This window comes from Hypanus sabinus, chromosome 15 (assembly GCF_030144855.1).
Source record: "Hypanus sabinus isolate sHypSab1 chromosome 15, sHypSab1.hap1, whole genome shotgun sequence".
Classification (NCBI taxonomy): domain Eukaryota; kingdom Metazoa; phylum Chordata; class Chondrichthyes; order Myliobatiformes; family Dasyatidae; genus Hypanus; species Hypanus sabinus.
The window spans coordinates 47,444,503-47,460,271 of NC_082720.1; the positions used below are offsets into that span (position 1 = coordinate 47,444,503).

Genomic DNA, 15,769 nt, shown 5'->3' on the forward strand with positions numbered 1-15,769 from the left:
TACACTGCAGTTACACAAGATGCTGGGAGGATACATTGCAGTTGTACAAGATGCTGGGAGGTTACATTGCAGTTGTACAAGATGCTGGGAGGTTACACCGCAGTTGTACAAGATGCTAGGAGGTTACATTGCAGTTACACAAGATGCTAGGAGGTTACATTGCAGTTACACAAGACACTGGGAGGTTACACTGCATTTGTACAAGATGCTGAGAGGTTACATTGCAGTTACACAGGATGCTGGGAGGTTACATTGCAGTTACACAAGATGCTGGGAGGTTAAATTGCAGTTGTGCAAGATTCTGAGAGGTTACATTGCAGTTATACAAGATGCTGGGAGGTTACAAGGCAGTTGTACAAGATGCTAGGAGGTTACACTGAGGTTACACAAGTTGCTGGAAGGTTCCACTGCAGTTACACAAGATGCTGGGAGGTTACATTGCAGTTACACAGGATGCTGGGAGGATACATTGCAGTTACACAAGATGCTGGGAGGTTACACTACACTTACACAAGATGCTGGGAAGTTACATTGCAGTTACACAAGATGCTGGGAGGTTACATCGCAGTTACACAAGATGCTGAGAGGTTACACTGCACTTACACAAGATGCTGGGAGGTTACATTGCAGTTACACAAGATGCTGGGATGTTACATTGCAGTTACACAAGATGCTGGGAGGTTACATTGCACTTTCACAAGAAGCTGGGAGGATACATTGCAGGTATACAAGATGCTGGGAGGTTACATTGCAGTTGTACAAGATGCTGGGAGGTTACACTGCAGTTACACAAGATGCTGGGAGGTTACATTGCAGTTACACATGATGCTGGGAGGTTACATTGCACTTACACAAGATGCTGGGAGGTTACATTGCAGTTGTACAAGATGCTGGGAGGTTACACTGCAGTTACATAAGTTGCTGGGAGGTTACATTGCACTAACACAAGATGGCGGGAGGTTACATTGCAGCTGTACAGGATGCTGGGAGGTTACAAGGCAGTTGTACAAGATGCTAGGAGGTTACACTGCAGTTACACAAGATGCCGGGAGGTTACACTGCAGTTGTACAAGATGCTGAGAGGTTACATTGCAGTTACACAAGATGCTGGGAGGTTACACTGCACTTACACAAGATGCTGGGAGGTTACACTGCAGTTACACAAGATGCTGGGAGGTTACATTGCAGTTACACAAGATGCTGGGAGCTTACACTGCACTTACACAAGATGCTGGGAGGTTACATTGCAGTTACACAAGATGCTGGGAGGTTACACTGCACTTACATAAGATGCTGGGCGTTTACACTGCAGTTACACAAGATGCTGGGAGGTTACATTGCAGTTACACAAGATGCTGGGAGGTTACTCTGCACTTACACAAGATGCTGGGAGGTTACATTGCAGTTACACAAGATGCTGGGAGGTTACATTGCAGTTACACAAGATGCTGGGAGGTTACATTGCAGTTATACAAGATGCTGGGAGGTTACACTGCACTTACACAAGATGCTGGGAGGTTACATTGCAGTTACACAAGATGCTGGGAGGTTACACTGCACTTACACAAGATGCTGGGAGGTTACACTGCAGTTACACAAGATGCTGGGAGGTTACATTGCAGTTACACAAGATGCTGGGAGGTTACACTGCACTTACACAAGATGCTGGGAGGTTACATTGCAGTTACACAAGATGCTGGGAAGTTACATTGCAGTTACACAAGATGCTGGGAGGTTACATTGCAGTTACACAAGATGCTGGGAGGTTACACTGCAGTTACAAAAGATGCTGGGAGGTTACATTGCAGTTACACAAGATGCTGGGAGGTTACATTGCAGTTGTACAAGATGCTGGGAGGTTACACTGCAGTTACACAAGATGCTGGGAGGTTACATTGCAGTGACACAAGATGCTGGGAGGTTACACTGCAGTTGTACAAGATGCTGGGAGGTTACATTGCAGTTACACAAGATGCTGGGAGGTTACATTGCAGTTACACAAGAAGCTGGGAGGTTACATTGCAGGTGTACAAGATGCTGGGAGGTTACATTGCAGTTGTACAAGATGATGGGAGGTTACACTGCAGTTACACAAGATGCTGGGAGGTTACATTGCAGTTACACATGATGCTGGGAGGTTACATTGCACTTACACAAGATGCTGGGAGGTTACATTGCAGTTGTACAAAATGCTGGGAGGTTACACTGCAGTTACACAAGATGCTGGGAGGTTACACTGCAGTTGTACAAGATGCTGAGAGGTTACATTGCAGTTACACAAGATGCTGGGAGGTTACATTACAGTTGTACAAGATGCTGGGAAGTTACATTGCAGTTACACAAGATGCTGGGAGGTTACATTGCAGTTACACAAGATGCTGGGAGGTTACACTGCACTTACACAATATGCTGGGAGGTTACATTGCAGTTACACAAGATGCTGGGAGGTTACACTGCACTTACACAAGATGCTGGGAGGTTGCACTGCAGTTACACAAGATGCTGGGAGGTTACATTGCAGTTACACAAGATGCTGGGAGGTTACATTGCACTTACACAAGATGCTGGGAGGTTACATTGCAGTTGTACAAAATGCTGGGAGGTTACACTGCAGTTACACAAGATGCTGGGAGGTTACACTGCAGTTGTACAAGATGCTGAGAGGTTACATTGCAGTTACACAAGATGCTGGGAGGTTACATTACAGTTGTACAAGATGCTGGGAAGTTACATTGCAGTTACACAAGATGCTGGGAGGTTACATTGCAGTTACACAAGATGCTGGGAGGTTACACTGCACTTACACAATATGCTGGGAGGTTACATTGCAGTTACACAAGATGCTGGGAGGTTACACTGCACTTACACAAGATGCTGGGAGGTTGCACTGCAGTTACACAAGATGCTGGGAGGTTACATTGCAGTTACACAAGCTGCTGGGAGCTTACACTGCACTTACACAAGATGCTGGGAGGTTACATTGCAGTTACACAAGATGCTGGGAGGTTACATTGCAGTTACACAAGATGCTGGGAGGTTACATTGCAGTTACACAAGATGCTGGGAGGTTACACTGCACTTACACAAGATGCTGGGAGGTTAAACTGCAGTTACACAAGATGCTGGGAGGTTACACTGCAGTTACACAAGATGCTGGGAGGTTACATTGCAGTTACACAAGATGCTGGGAGGTTACACTGCACTTACACAAAATGCTGGGAGGTTACATTGCAGTTACACAAGATGCTGGGAAGTTACATTGCAGTTACACAAGATGCTGGGAGGTTACATTGCAGTTACACAAGATGCTCGGAGGTTACACTGCAGTTACACAAGATGCTGGGAGGTTACATTGCAGTTACACAAGATGCTGGGAGGTTACATTGCAGTTGTACAAGATGCTGGGAGGTTACACTGCAGTTACACAAGATGCTGGGAGGTTCCATTGCAGTTACACAAGATGCTGGGAGGTTACACCGCAGTTGTACAAGATGCTGGGAGGTTACATTGCAGTTACACAAGATGCTGGGAGGTTACATTGCAGTTACACAAGATGCTGGGAGGTTACACTGCAGTTGTACAAGATGCTGGGAGGTTACATTGCAGTTACACAAGATGCTGGGAGGTTACATTGCAGTTACACAAGATGCTGGGAGGTTACACTGCAGTTTTACAAGATGCTGGGAGGTTACATTGCAGTTCTACAAGATGCTGGGAGGTTACATTGCAGTTACACAAGATGCTGGGAGGTTACACTGCAGTTGTACAAGATGCTGGGAGGTTACACTGCAGTTGTACACGATGCTGGGAGGTTACATTGCAGTTGTACAAGATGCTAGGAGGTTACATTGCAGTTGTACATGATGCCGGGAGGTTACATTGCAGTTACCCACGATGCTGTGAGGTTACATTGCAGTTACAGACGATGCTGTGAGGTTACACTGCAGTTACACACGATGCTGGGAGGTTACACTGCAGTTGTACAAGATGCTGGGAGGTTACATTGCAGTTACACACGATGCTGGGAGGTTACATTGCAGTTACAGAAGATGCTGGGAGGTTACATTGCAATTACACAAGATGCCGGGAGGTTACACTGCAGTTGTACAAGATGCTGGGAGGTTACACTGCACTTACACAAGATGCTGGGAGGTTACATTGCAGTTACACAAGATGCTGGGAGGTTACACTGCAGTTACACAAGATGCTGGGAGGTTACACTGCAGTTACACAAGATGCTGGGAGGTTACATTGCAGTTACACAAGATGCTGGGAGCTTACACTGCACTTACACAAGATGCTGGGAGGTTACATTGCAGTTACACAAGATGCTGGGAGGTTACACTGCACTTACATAAGATGCTGGGCGTTTACACTGCAGTTACACAAGATGCTGGGAGGTTACATTGCAGTTACACAAGATGCTGGGAGGTTACTCTGCACTTACACAAGATGCTGGGAGGTTACATTGCAGTTACACAAGATGCTGGGAGGTTACATTGCAGTTACACAAGATGCTGGGAGGTTACATTGCAGTTATACAAGATGCTGGGAGGTTACACTGCACTTACACAAGATGCTGGGAGGTTACATTGCAGTTACACAAGATGCTGGGAGGTTACACTGCACTTACACAAGATGCTGGGAGGTTACACTGCAGTTACACAAGATGCTGGGAGGTTACATTGCAGTTACACAAGATGCTGGGAGGTTACACTGCACTTACACAAGATGCTGGGAGGTTACATTGCAGTTACACAAGATGCTGGGAAGTTACATTGCAGTTACACAAGATGCTGGGAGGTTACATTGCAGTTACACAAGATGCTGGGAGGTTACACTGCAGTTACAAAAGATGCTGGGAGGTTACATTGCAGTTACACAAGATGCTGGGAGGTTACATTGCAGTTGTACAAGATGCTGGGAGGTTACACTGCAGTTACACAAGATGCTGGGAGGTTACATTGCAGTGACACAAGATGCTGGGAGGTTACACTGCAGTTGTACAAGATGCTGGGAGGTTACATTGCAGTTACACAAGATGCTGGGAGGTTACATTGCACTTACACAAGAAGCTGGGAGGTTACATTGCAGGTGTACAAGATGCTGAGAGGTTACATTGCAGTTACACAAGATGCTGGGAGGTTACACTGCACTTACACAAGATGCTGGGAGGTTACACTGCAGTTACACAAGATGCTGGGAGGTTACATTGCAGTTACACAAGATGCTGGGAGCTTACACTGCACTTACACAAGATGCTGGGAGGTTACATTGCAGTTACACAAGATGCTGGGAGGTTACACTGCACTTACATAAGATGCTGGGCGTTTACACTGCAGTTACACAAGATGCTGGGAGGTTACATTGCAGTTACACAAGATGCTGGGAGGTTACTCTGCACTTACACAAGATGCTGGGAGGTTACATTGCAGTTACACAAGATGCTGGGAGGTTACATTGCAGTTACACAAGATGCTGGGAGGTTACATTGCAGTTATACAAGATGCTGGGAGGTTACACTGCACTTACACAAGATGCTGGGAGGTTACATTGCAGTTACACAAGATGCTGGGAGGTTACACTGCACTTACACAAGATGCTGGGAGGTTACACTGCAGTTACACAAGATGCTGGGAGGTTACATTGCAGTTACACAAGATGCTGGGAGGTTACACTGCACTTACACAAGATGCTGGGAGGTTACATTGCAGTTACACAAGATGCTGGGAAGTTACATTGCAGTTACACAAGATGCTGGGAGGTTACATTGCAGTTACACAAGATGCTGGGAGGTTACACTGCAGTTACAAAAGATGCTGGGAGGTTACATTGCAGTTACACAAGATGCTGGGAGGTTACATTGCAGTTGTACAAGATGCTGGGAGGTTACACTGCAGTTACACAAGATGCTGGGAGGTTACATTGCAGTGACACAAGATGCTGGGAGGTTACACTGCAGTTGTACAAGATGCTGGGAGGTTACATTGCAGTTACACAAGATGCTGGGAGGTTACATTGCACTTACACAAGAAGCTGGGAGGTTACATTGCAGGTGTACAAGATGCTGGGAGGTTACATTGCAGTTGTACAAGATGATGGGAGGTTACACTGCAGTTACACAAGATGCTGGGAGGTTACATTGCAGTTACACATGATGCTGGGAGGTTACATTGCACTTACACAAGATGCTGGGAGGTTACATTGCAGTTGTACAAAATGCTGGGAGGTTACACTGCAGTTACACAAGATGCTGGGAGGTTACACTGCAGTTGTACAAGATGCTGAGAGGTTACATTGCAGTTACACAAGATGCTGGGAGGTTACATTACAGTTGTACAAGATGCTGGGAAGTTACATTGCAGTTACACAAGATGCTGGGAGGTTACATTGCAGTTACACAAGATGCTGGGAGGTTACACTGCACTTACACAATATGCTGGGAGGTTACATTGCAGTTACACAAGATGCTGGGAGGTTACACTGCACTTACACAAGATGCTGGGAGGTTGCACTGCAGTTACACAAGATGCTGGGAGGTTACATTGCAGTTACACAAGATGCTGGGAGGTTACATTGCACTTACACAAGATGCTGGGAGGTTACATTGCAGTTGTACAAAATGCTGGGAGGTTACACTGCAGTTACACAAGATGCTGGGAGGTTACACTGCAGTTGTACAAGATGCTGAGAGGTTACATTGCAGTTACACAAGATGCTGGGAGGTTACATTACAGTTGTACAAGATGCTGGGAAGTTACATTGCAGTTACACAAGATGCTGGGAGGTTACATTGCAGTTACACAAGATGCTGGGAGGTTACACTGCACTTACACAATATGCTGGGAGGTTACATTGCAGTTACACAAGATGCTGGGAGGTTACACTGCACTTACACAAGATGCTGGGAGGTTGCACTGCAGTTACACAAGATGCTGGGAGGTTACATTGCAGTTACACAAGCTGCTGGGAGCTTACACTGCACTTACACAAGATGCTGGGAGGTTACATTGCAGTTACACAAGATGCTGGGAGGTTACATTGCAGTTACACAAGATGCTGGGAGGTTACATTGCAGTTACACAAGATGCTGGGAGGTTACACTGCACTTACACAAGATGCTGGGAGGTTAAACTGCAGTTACACAAGATGCTGGGAGGTTACACTGCAGTTACACAAGATGCTGGGAGGTTACATTGCAGTTACACAAGATGCTGGGAGGTTACACTGCACTTACACAATATGCTGGGAGGTTACATTGCAGTTACACAAGATGCTGGGAAGTTACATTGCAGTTACACAAGATGCTGGGAGGTTACATTGCAGTTACACAAGATGCTCGGAGGTTACACTGCAGTTACACAAGATGCTGGGAGGTTACATTGCAGTTACACAAGATGCTGGGAGGTTACATTGCAGTTGTACAAGATGCTGGGAGGTTACACTGCAGTTACACAAGATGCTGGGAGGTTCCATTGCAGTTACACAAGATGCTGGGAGGTTACACCGCAGTTGTACAAGATGCTGGGAGGTTACATTGCAGTTACACAAGATGCTGGGAGGTTACATTGCAGTTACACAAGATGCTGGGAGGTTACACTGCAGTTGTACAAGATGCTGGGAGGTTACATTGCAGTTACACAAGATGCTGGGAGGTTACATTGCAGTTACACAAGATGCTGGGAGGTTACACTGCAGTTTTACAAGATGCTGGGAGGTTACATTGCAGTTCTACAAGATGCTGGGAGGTTACATTGCAGTTACACAAGATGCTGGGAGGTTACACTGCAGTTGTACAAGATGCTGGGAGGTTACACTGCAGTTGTACACGATGCTGGGAGGTTACATTGCAGTTGTACAAGATGCTAGGAGGTTACATTGCAGTTACACAAGATGCTGGGAGGTTACACTGCAGTTGTACATGATGCCGGGAGGTTACATTGCAGTTACCCACGATGCTGTGAGGTTACATTGCAGTTACAGACGATGCTGTGAGGTTACACTGCAGTTACACACGATGCTGGGAGGTTACACTGCAGTTGTACAAGATGCTGGGAGGTTACATTGCAGTTACACACGATGCTGGGAGGTTACATTGCAGTTACAGAAGATGCTGGGAGGTTACATTGCAATTACACAAGATGCCGGGAGGTTACACTGCAGTTGTACAAGATGCTGGGAGGTTACACTGCACGTACACAAGATGCTGGGAGGTTACACTGCAGTTACACAAGATGCTGGGAGGTTACACTGCAGTTACACACGATGCTGGGAGGTTACATTGCAGTTACAGAAGATGCTGGGAGGTTACATTGCAATTACACAAGATGCCGGGAGGTTACACTGCAGTTGTACAAGATGCTGGGAGGTTACACTGCACGTACACAAGATGCTGGGAGGTTACACTGCAGTTACACAAGATGCTGGGAGGTTACACTGCAGTTACACAAGATGCTGGGACGTTACACTGCAGTTGTACATGATGCTGGGAGGTTACATTGCAGTTACACAAGATGCTGGGAGGTTACATTGCAGTTGTACAAGATGATGGGAGGTTACACTGCAGTTACACAAGATGCTGGGAGGTTACATTGCAGTTACACATGATGCTGGGAGGTTACATTGCACTTACACAAGATGCTGGGAGGTTACATTGCAGTTGTACAAAATGCTGGGAGGTTACACTGCAGTTACACAAGATGCTGGGAGGTTACACTGCAGTTGTACAAGATGCTGAGAGGTTACATTGCAGTTACACAAGATGCTGGGAGGTTACATTACAGTTGTACAAGATGCTGGGAAGTTACATTGCAGTTACACAAGATGCTGGGAGGTTACATTGCAGTTACACAAGATGCTGGGAGGTTACACTGCACTTACACAATATGCTGGGAGGTTACATTGCAGTTACACAAGATGCTGGGAGGTTACACTGCACTTACACAAGATGCTGGGAGGTTGCACTGCAGTTACACAAGATGCTGGGAGGTTACATTGCAGTTACACAAGATGCTGGGAGGTTACATTGCACTTACACAAGATGCTGGGAGGTTACATTGCAGTTGTACAAAATGCTGGGAGGTTACACTGCAGTTACACAAGATGCTGGGAGGTTACACTGCAGTTGTACAAGATGCTGAGAGGTTACATTGCAGTTACACAAGATGCTGGGAGGTTACATTACAGTTGTACAAGATGCTGGGAAGTTACATTGCAGTTACACAAGATGCTGGGAGGTTACATTGCAGTTACACAAGATGCTGGGAGGTTACACTGCACTTACACAATATGCTGGGAGGTTACATTGCAGTTACACAAGATGCTGGGAGGTTACACTGCACTTACACAAGATGCTGGGAGGTTGCACTGCAGTTACACAAGATGCTGGGAGGTTACATTGCAGTTACACAAGCTGCTGGGAGCTTACACTGCACTTACACAAGATGCTGGGAGGTTACATTGCAGTTACACAAGATGCTGGGAGGTTACATTGCAGTTACACAAGATGCTGGGAGGTTACATTGCAGTTACACAAGATGCTGGGAGGTTACACTGCACTTACACAAGATGCTGGGAGGTTAAACTGCAGTTACACAAGATGCTGGGAGGTTACACTGCAGTTACACAAGATGCTGGGAGGTTACATTGCAGTTACACAAGATGCTGGGAGGTTACACTGCACTTACACAAAATGCTGGGAGGTTACATTGCAGTTACACAAGATGCTGGGAAGTTACATTGCAGTTACACAAGATGCTGGGAGGTTACATTGCAGTTACACAAGATGCTCGGAGGTTACACTGCAGTTACACAAGATGCTGGGAGGTTACATTGCAGTTACACAAGATGCTGGGAGGTTACATTGCAGTTGTACAAGATGCTGGGAGGTTACACTGCAGTTACACAAGATGCTGGGAGGTTCCATTGCAGTTACACAAGATGCTGGGAGGTTACACCGCAGTTGTACAAGATGCTGGGAGGTTACATTGCAGTTACACAAGATGCTGGGAGGTTACATTGCAGTTACACAAGATGCTGGGAGGTTACACTGCAGTTGTACAAGATGCTGGGAGGTTACATTGCAGTTACACAAGATGCTGGGAGGTTACATTGCAGTTACACAAGATGCTGGGAGGTTACACTGCAGTTTTACAAGATGCTGGGAGGTTACATTGCAGTTCTACAAGATGCTGGGAGGTTACATTGCAGTTACACAAGATGCTGGGAGGTTACACTGCAGTTGTACAAGATGCTGGGAGGTTACACTGCAGTTGTACACGATGCTGGGAGGTTACATTGCAGTTGTACAAGATGCTAGGAGGTTACATTGCAGTTGTACATGATGCCGGGAGGTTACATTGCAGTTACCCACGATGCTGTGAGGTTACATTGCAGTTACAGACGATGCTGTGAGGTTACACTGCAGTTACACACGATGCTGGGAGGTTACACTGCAGTTGTACAAGATGCTGGGAGGTTACATTGCAGTTACACACGATGCTGGGAGGTTACATTGCAGTTACAGAAGATGCTGGGAGGTTACATTGCAATTACACAAGATGCCGGGAGGTTACACTGCAGTTGTACAAGATGCTGGGAGGTTACACTGCACTTACACAAGATGCTGGGAGGTTACATTGCAGTTACACAAGATGCTGGGAGGTTACACTGCAGTTACACAAGATGCTGGGAGGTTACACTGCAGTTACACAAGATGCTGGGAGGTTACATTGCAGTTACACAAGATGCTGGGAGCTTACACTGCACTTACACAAGATGCTGGGAGGTTACATTGCAGTTACACAAGATGCTGGGAGGTTACACTGCACTTACATAAGATGCTGGGCGTTTACACTGCAGTTACACAAGATGCTGGGAGGTTACATTGCAGTTACACAAGATGCTGGGAGGTTACTCTGCACTTACACAAGATGCTGGGAGGTTACATTGCAGTTACACAAGATGCTGGGAGGTTACATTGCAGTTACACAAGATGCTGGGAGGTTACATTGCAGTTATACAAGATGCTGGGAGGTTACACTGCACTTACACAAGATGCTGGGAGGTTACATTGCAGTTACACAAGATGCTGGGAGGTTACACTGCACTTATACAAGATGCTGGGAGGTTACACTGCAGTTACACAAGATGCTGGGAGGTTACATTGCAGTTACACAAGATGCTGGGAGGTTACACTGCACTTACACAAGATGCTGGGAGGTTACATTGCAGTTACACAAGATGCTGGGAAGTTACATTGCAGTTACACAAGATGCTGGGAGGTTACATTGCAGTTACACAAGATGCTGGGAGGTTACACTGCAGTTACAAAAGATGCTGGGAGGTTACATTGCAGTTACACAAGATGCTGGGAGGTTACATTGCAGTTGTACAAGATGCTGGGAGGTTACACTGCAGTTACACAAGATGCTGGGAGGTTACATTGCAGTGACACAAGATGCTGGGAGGTTACACTGCAGTTGTACAAGATGCTGGGAGGTTACATTGCAGTTACACAAGATGCTGGGAGGTTACATTGCACTTACACAAGAAGCTGGGAGGTTACATTGCAGGTGTACAAGATGCTGAGAGGTTACATTGCAGTTACACAAGATGCTGGGAGGTTACACTGCACTTACACAAGATGCTGGGAGGTTACACTGCAGTTACACAAGATGCTGGGAGGTTACATTGCAGTTACACAAGATGCTGGGAGCTTACACTGCACTTACACAAGATGCTGGGAGGTTACATTGCAGTTACACAAGATGCTGGGAGGTTACACTGCACTTACATAAGATGCTGGGCGTTTACACTGCAGTTACACAAGATGCTGGGAGGTTACATTGCAGTTACACAAGATGCTGGGAGGTTACTCTGCACTTACACAAGATGCTGGGAGGTTACATTGCAGTTACACAAGATGCTGGGAGGTTACATTGCAGTTACACAAGATGCTGGGAGGTTACATTGCAGTTATACAAGATGCTGGGAGGTTACACTGCACTTACACAAGATGCTGGGAGGTTACATTGCAGTTACACAAGATGCTGGGAGGTTACACTGCACTTACACAAGATGCTGGGAGGTTACACTGCAGTTACACAAGATGCTGGGAGGTTACATTGCAGTTACACAAGATGCTGGGAGGTTACACTGCACTTACACAAGATGCTGGGAGGTTACATTGCAGTTACACAAGATGCTGGGAAGTTACATTGCAGTTACACAAGATGCTGGGAGGTTACATTGCAGTTACACAAGATGCTGGGAGGTTACACTGCAGTTACAAAAGATGCTGGGAGGTTACATTGCAGTTACACAAGATGCTGGGAGGTTACATTGCAGTTGTACAAGATGCTGGGAGGTTACACTGCAGTTACACAAGATGCTGGGAGGTTACATTGCAGTGACACAAGATGCTGGGAGGTTACACTGCAGTTGTACAAGATGCTGGGAGGTTACATTGCAGTTACACAAGATGCTGGGAGGTTACATTGCACTTACACAAGAAGCTGGGAGGTTACATTGCAGGTGTACAAGATGCTGGGAGGTTACATTGCAGTTGTACAAGATGATGGGAGGTTACACTGCAGTTACACAAGATGCTGGGAGGTTACATTGCAGTTACACATGATGCTGGGAGGTTACATTGCACTTACACAAGATGCTGGGAGGTTACATTGCAGTTGTACAAAATGCTGGGAGGTTACACTGCAGTTACACAAGATGCTGGGAGGTTACACTGCAGTTGTACAAGATGCTGAGAGGTTACATTGCAGTTACACAAGATGCTGGGAGGTTACATTACAGTTGTACAAGATGCTGGGAAGTTACATTGCAGTTACACAAGATGCTGGGAGGTTACATTGCAGTTACACAAGATGCTGGGAGGTTACACTGCACTTACACAATATGCTGGGAGGTTACATTGCAGTTACACAAGATGCTGGGAGGTTACACTGCACTTACACAAGATGCTGGGAGGTTGCACTGCAGTTACACAAGATGCTGGGAGGTTACATTGCAGTTACACAAGATGCTGGGAGGTTACATTGCACTTACACAAGATGCTGGGAGGTTACATTGCAGTTGTACAAAATGCTGGGAGGTTACACTGCAGTTACACAAGATGCTGGGAGGTTACACTGCAGTTGTACAAGATGCTGAGAGGTTACATTGCAGTTACACAAGATGCTGGGAGGTTACATTACAGTTGTACAAGATGCTGGGAAGTTACATTGCAGTTACACAAGATGCTGGGAGGTTACATTGCAGTTACACAAGATGCTGGGAGGTTACACTGCACTTACACAATATGCTGGGAGGTTACATTGCAGTTACACAAGATGCTGGGAGGTTACACTGCACTTACACAAGATGCTGGGAGGTTGCACTGCAGTTACACAAGATGCTGGGAGGTTACATTGCAGTTACACAAGCTGCTGGGAGCTTACACTGCACTTACACAAGATGCTGGGAGGTTACATTGCAGTTACACAAGATGCTGGGAGGTTACATTGCAGTTACACAAGATGCTGGGAGGTTACATTGCAGTTACACAAGATGCTGGGAGGTTACACTGCACTTACACAAGATGCTGGGAGGTTAAACTGCAGTTACACAAGATGCTGGGAGGTTACACTGCAGTTACACAAGATGCTGGGAGGTTACATTGCAGTTACACAAGATGCTGGGAGGTTACACTGCACTTACACAATATGCTGGGAGGTTACATTGCAGTTACACAAGATGCTGGGAAGTTACATTGCAGTTACACAAGATGCTGGGAGGTTACATTGCAGTTACACAAGATGCTCGGAGGTTACACTGCAGTTACACAAGATGCTGGGAGGTTACATTGCAGTTACACAAGATGCTGGGAGGTTACATTGCAGTTGTACAAGATGCTGGGAGGTTACACTGCAGTTACACAAGATGCTGGGAGGTTCCATTGCAGTTACACAAGATGCTGGGAGGTTACACCGCAGTTGTACAAGATGCTGGGAGGTTACATTGCAGTTACACAAGATGCTGGGAGGTTACATTGCAGTTACACAAGATGCTGGGAGGTTACACTGCAGTTGTACAAGATGCTGGGAGGTTACATTGCATTTACACAAGATGCTGGGAGGTTACATTGCAGTTACACAAGATGCTGGGAGGTTACACTGCAGTTTTACAAGATGCTGGGAGGTTACATTGCAGTTCTACAAGATGCTGGGAGGTTACATTGCAGTTACACAAGATGCTGGGAGGTTACACTGCAGTTGTACAAGATGCTGGGAGGTTACACTGCAGTTGTACACGATGCTGGGAGGTTACATTGCAGTTGTACAAGATGCTAGGAGGTTACATTGCAGTTGTACATGATGCCGGGAGGTTACATTGCAGTTACCCACGATGCTGTGAGGTTACATTGCAGTTACAGACGATGCTGTGAGGTTACACTGCAGTTACACACGATGCTGGGAGGTTACACTGCAGTTGTACAAGATGCTGGGAGGTTACATTGCAGTTACACACGATGCTGGGAGGTTACATTGCAGTTACAGAAGATGCTGGGAGGTTACATTGCAATTACACAAGATGCCGGGAGGTTACACTGCAGTTGTACAAGATGCTGGGAGGTTACACTGCACGTACACAAGATGCTGGGAGGTTACACTGCAGTTACACAAGATGCTGGGAGGTTACACTGCAGTTACACACGATGCTGGGAGGTTACATTGCAGTTACAGAAGATGCTGGGAGGTTACATTGCAATTACACAAGATGCCGGGAGGTTACACTGCAGTTGTACAAGATGCTGGGAGGTTACACTGCACGTACACAAGATGCTGGGAGGTTACACTGCAGTTACACAAGATGCTGGGAGGTTACACTGCAGTTACACAAGATGCTGGGACGTTACACTGCAGTTGTACATGATGCTGGGAGGTTACATTGCAGTTACACAAGATGCTGGGAGGTTACATTGCAGTTGTACAAGATGCCGGGAGATTACACTGCAGTTACACAAGATGCTGGGAGGGTACATTGCAGTTACAGAAGATGCTGGGAGGTTACACTGCACTTACACAAGATGCTGGGAGGTTACACTGCAGTTACACAAGATGCTGGGAGGTTACATCGCAGTTACACAAGATGCTGAGAGGTTACACTGCACTTACACAAGATGCTGGGAGGTTACATTGCAGTTACACAAGATGCTGGGATGTTACATTGCAGTTACACAAGATGCTGGGAGGTTACATTGCACTTTCACAAGAAGCTGGGAGGATACATTGCAGGTATACAAGATGCTGGGAGGTTACATTGCAGTTGTACAAGATGCTGGGAGGTTACACTGCAGTTACACAAGATGCTGGGAGGTTACATTGCAGTTACACATGATGCTGGGAGGTTACATTGCACTTACACAAGATGCTGGGAGGTTACATTGCAGTTGTACAAGATGCTGGGAGGTTACACTGCAGTTACATAAGTTGCTGGGAGGTTACATTGCACTAACACAAGATGGCGGGAGGTTACATTGCAGCTGTACAGGATGCTGGGAGGTTACAAGGCAGTTGTACAAGATGCTAGGAGGTTACACTGCAGTTACACAAGATGCCGGGAGGTTACACTGCAGTTGTACAAGATGCTGAGAGGTTACATTGCAGTTACACAAGATGCTGGGAGGTTACACTGCACTTACACAAGATGCTGGGAGGTTACACTGCAGTTACACAAGATGCTGGGAGGTTACATTGCAGTTACACAAGAT

At 46.2% G+C, this 15,769-nt stretch overlaps 1 long non-coding RNA gene across 1 annotated transcript in view; it reads left to right on the top strand.

Annotated features, from left to right (window-relative positions):
- LOC132405157 (uncharacterized) overlaps positions 1-15,769 on the top strand; it is an 85,749-nt gene that overhangs the window by 35,528 nt on the left and 34,452 nt on the right. The window lies entirely within an intron of this gene.